Consider the following 5,913-nt stretch of genomic DNA (forward strand, 5'->3'; position numbering starts at 1 on the left):
AAAGTTATGTAGCATTATGTAATAACGTATAACGTTATGTAATATAACGTTATAAGGTATAACGTTATATACTGTTACGATATAACGTATAACGTTATGTAGTATTACGATATAAGGTATAACGTTATGTACTTTTACGTTATAACGTATAACGTTATGTAGCATTACGTTATAACGTATAACGTTATATAGTATTACGTTATAACGTATAACGTGATGCAGTATTACGATATAACATATAACGTTATGTAGCATTACGTTATAACGTATAACGTTACATACTATTACGTTATAACGTATAACGTTATATGGAATGACGTTATAACGTATAACGTTATGTAGTATTACGATATAACGTATAACGTTATATAGAAATACTTTATAACGTATAACGTTATATGCTATTACGTTATAACGTATAACGTTATGTAGTATTACGATATAACGTATAAAGTTATGTAGCATTATGTAATAACGTATAACGTTATGTAATATAACGTTATAAGGTATAACGTTATATCGAATTACGTTGTAATGTTTTACGTTATATGGAATTACGTTATAATTTTTAACGTTATATGGTATTAGGTTATAACGTATAACGTGATATAGTATTACGTTATAACGTATAACGATATGTGGCATTACGTTATAACGTATAACGTTATATACTGTTACGATATAACGTATAACGTTATATGGAATTAGGTTATAACGTATAACGTTATGTAGCAATACGTTATAACGTATAGCGCTATATACTGTTGCGATATAACGTATAACGTTATATGGTAATACGTTATAACGTATAACGTTATGTAATATAACGTTATAAGGTATAACGTTATATACTGTTACGATATAACGTATAACGTTATATTGTATTACGCTATAACGTCTAACGTTATATGGAATTACGTTATAACGTTTTACGTTATATGGAATTACGTTTTAACGTATAACGTTATATAGTATTAGGTTATAACGTATAACTTGATGTAGTATTACGTTGTAACGTATAACGATATGTGACATTACGTTATAACGTATAACGTTACATACTATTACGTTATAACGTATAACGTTATATGGAATTACGTTTTAACGTATAACGTTATATAGAAATACGTTATAACGTATAACGTTATATACTATTACGTCATAACGTATAACGTTATGTAGTATTATGATATAACGTATAACGTTATGTAGCATTACGTTACAACGTATAACGTTATATAGTATTACGTTATAAGGTATAACGTTACATGGAATTACGTTATAACGTATAACGTTATGTCGTATTACAGTATAACGTATAACGTTATGTAGTATTATGATATAACATATAACGTTATGTAGCATTACGTTATAGCGTATAACGTTATATAGTATTACGTTATAAGGTATAACGTTACATGGAATTACGTTATAACGTTTTACGTTATATGGAATTACGTTATAACGTATAACGTTATATAGTATTAGGTTATAACGTATAACGAAATGCAGTATTACGCTATAACGTATAGTGTTATGTAGCATTACGTTATAACGTATAACGATATATAGTATTACGTTATAACATATAACGTTATGTAGCATTACGTTATAACTTATAACGTTATGTAGCATTACGCTATAACGTATAATGTTATATACTGTTACGATGTAACGTATAACGTTATATTGTATACGCTATAACGTCTAACGTTATGAAGCATTACGTTATAACGTTTAACGTTATATACTATTACGTTAAAACGTATAACGTTATATGGAATGACATTATAACGTATGACGTTATGTAGTTTTACGTTATAACATATAACGTTATGTAGTTTTACGATATAACGTATAACGTTATGTAGCATTACGTTATAAAGTATAACGTTTTAGAGTTTTACGATATAGCGTATAACGTTATGAACCATTACGTTATAACGTATAACGTTATATAGTATTACCTTATAACGTATAACGTTATGTAGTATTACCTTATAACGTATAACGTTATGTAGTGTTACGATATAACGTATAACGTTATGTAGTATTACGATATAACGTTTAACGTTATATGGGAATACGTTATAACGTATAACGTTATATAGTATTACGTTATAACGTGTAACGTGATGTAGTATTACGTTATAACGTATAACGTTATGTAGCATTACGCTATAACGTATAACGTTATATACTGTTACGATATAACGCATAACGTTATATGGTAATACGTTATAACGTATAACGTTATGTAGTATTACGATACAACTTTTAACGTTATATAGTATTACGTTATAAGGTATAACGTTATATAGTATTACGTTATAACGTATAACGTGATGTAGCATTACGTTATAACGTATAACGTTATATGGAATGACGTTATAACGTATAACGTTATATAGTATTACGATATAACATATAACGTCATGTAGCATTACGTTATAACGTATAACGTTATGTAGTATTACGATATAACATATAACGCAATGTAGCATTACGTTATGACGTATAACGTTATGTTACATTACGTTATAACGTATAACGATATATAGTATTACGTTATAACATATAACGTTATGAAGTATTACGTTATAACGTATAACGTTATATAGTATTACCTTATAACATATAACGTTGTATAGAAACACCTTATAGCGTATAACTTTATATACTGTTACGATATAACGTATAACGTTATGTAGTATTACGTTATAACGTATAACGTTATATAGTATTACGTTATAAGGTATAACGTTGTATAGTATTACGTTATAACGTATAACGTGATGTAGTATTACGTTATAACGTATAACGTTATGTAGCATAACGATATAACGTATAACGTTATGTAGTATATCGATATAACGCATAACGTTATGTAGCATTGCGTTATAACGTAAAACGTTATGTAGTATTACGATATAACGTATAACGTTATGTAGCATTACGTTATAACGTATAAAGTTGTATAGTATTACGTTATAGGGTGTAACGTTATGTAGCATTACGTTATAACGTGTAACGTTATGTAGTTTTACGATATAACGTGTAACGTTATGTAGCATTTCGTTATAACGTATAACGTTATATCATAATACGTTATAACGTATAACGTTATGTAGCATTACGTTATAACGTATAACGTTATATAGTATTACGTTATAAAGTATAACGTTATATACTGTTACGATATAACGCATAACGATATATGGTAATACGTTATAACGTATAACGTAATGTAGTATTACGATACAACGTTTAACGTTATATAGTATTACGTTATAAGGTATAACGTTGTATAGTATTACGTTATAACGTATAACGTGATGTAGTATTACGTTATAACGTATAACGTTATGTAGCATAACGATATAACGTATAACGTTATGTAGTATATCGATATAACGTATAACGTTATGTAGCATTGCGTTATAACGTTTAACGTTATGTAGCATTGCGTTATAACGTATAACGTTATATAGTATTACGTTATAAAGTATAACGTTATATACTGTTAGGATATAACGTATAACGTTATGTAGTATTACGATACAACATATAACGCTATGTAGCATTACGTTATAACGTATAACGTTATGTAGCATTACGCTATTACGTATAAAGTTGTATAGTATTACGTTATAGGGTGTAACGTTATGTAGCATTACGTTATAACGTATAACGTTATGTAGCATAACGATATAACGTATAACGTTATGTAGTATATCGATATAACGTATAACGTTATGTAGCATTGCGTTATAACGTTTAACGTTATGTAGCATTGCGTTATAACGTTTAACATTATGTATCATTGCGTTATAACGTTTAACGTTATGTAGCATTACGTTATAACTTTTAACGTTATATAGAATTACGTTATAACTTTTTACGTTATATGGAATTACGTTATAACGTATAACGTTACATAGTATTACGTTATAACGTATATCGTTATGTAGTATTACGATATATCGTATAACGTTATGTAGCATTACGTTATAACGTTTAACGTTATATGGAATTACGTTATAACGTATAACGTTATATAGTATTACGATATAACATACAACGTCATGTAGCATTACGTTATAACGTATAACGTTATGTAGTATATCGATATAACGTTTAACGTTATGTAGCATTGCGTTATAACGTTTAACGTTATGTAGCATTGCGTTATAACGTTTAACATTATGTAGCATTGCGTTATAACGTTTAACGTTATGTAGCATTACGTTATAACTTTTAACGTTATATAGAATTACGTTATAACTTTTTACGTTATATGGAATTACGTTATAACGTATAACGTTATGTAGTATATCGATATAACGTATAACGTTATGTAGCATTGCGTTATAACGTAAAACGTTATGTAGTATTACGATATAACGTATAACGTTATTTAGCATTACGTTATAACGTATAAAGTTGTATAGTATTACGTTTTAAGGTGTAACGTCATGTAGCATTTCGTTATAACGTGTAACGTTATGTAGTTTTACGATATAACGTGTAACGTTATGTAGCATTTCGTTATAACGTATAACGTTATGTAGTATTATGAAATAACGTATAACGTTATGGAGTTTTGCGATATAACGTATAATATTATGTAGCATTACGTTATAACGTATAACGTTATATAGTATTACGTTATAAAGTATAACGTTATATACTGTTACGATATAACGTATAACGTTATGTAGTATATCGATATAACGTATAACGTTATGTAGCATTGCGTTATAACGTTTAACGTTATGTAGCATTGCGTTACAACGTTTAACATTATGTAGCATTGCGTTATAACGTTTAACGTTATGTAGCATTACGTTATAACTTTTAACGTTATATAGAATTACGTTATAACTTTTTACGTTATATGGAATGACGTTGTAACGTATGACATTGTGTAGTTTCACGTTATAACATATAACGTTATGTAGTATTACGATATAACGTATAACGTTATGTCGCATTACGTTATAACGTATAACGTTGTAGAGTTTTACGATATAGCGTATAACGTTACGTAGCATTACGTTATAACGTATAACGTTATGTAGTATTACGATATAACGTATAACGTTATGTAGCATTACGTTATAACGTATAACGTTATATAATATTACGTTATAAGGTATAACGATATGTAGCATTACGTTATAACGTATAACGTTATGTAGTATTACGATATAACAAATAACGTAATGTAGCATTACGTGATAACGCATAACGTTATATACTATTACGCTATAACGTATAACGTTATATACTGTTACGATATAACGTATAACGTTATGTAGTATTACGCTATAACGTATAAAGTAATATACTGTTACGATATAACGTATAACGTTATATTGTATTACGCTATATCGTCTAACGTTATGTAGTATTACGTTATAACGTATAACGTTATATAATATTACGTTATAACGTATAACGTTATGTAGTATTACGATATAACGTATAACGTTATGTAGTATATCGATATAACGTATAACGTTATGTAGCATTGCGTTATAACGTTAAACGTTATATGGAAATATGTTATAACGTATAACGTTACATAGTATTACGTTATAACGTATAACGTGATGTAGTATTACGCTATAACGTATAATGTTGTGTAGCATTACGCTATAACGTATAACGTTATATACTGTTACGATATAACGCATAACGTTATATGGTAATACGTTATAACGTATAACGTTATGTAGTATTACGATATAACATATAACGTTATGTAGCATTACGTTATAACGTATAACGTTATATGGTAATACGTTATAACGTATAACGTTATGTAGTAATACGATACAACGTTTAACGTTATATAGTATTACGTTATAAGGTATAACGTTATATGGAATTACGGTATAACGTTTTACG

Source organism: Bombus pyrosoma, linkage group LG10, assembly GCF_014825855.1.
Source record: "Bombus pyrosoma isolate SC7728 linkage group LG10, ASM1482585v1, whole genome shotgun sequence".
NCBI classification, from domain to species: Eukaryota; Metazoa; Arthropoda; class Insecta; order Hymenoptera; family Apidae; genus Bombus; species Bombus pyrosoma.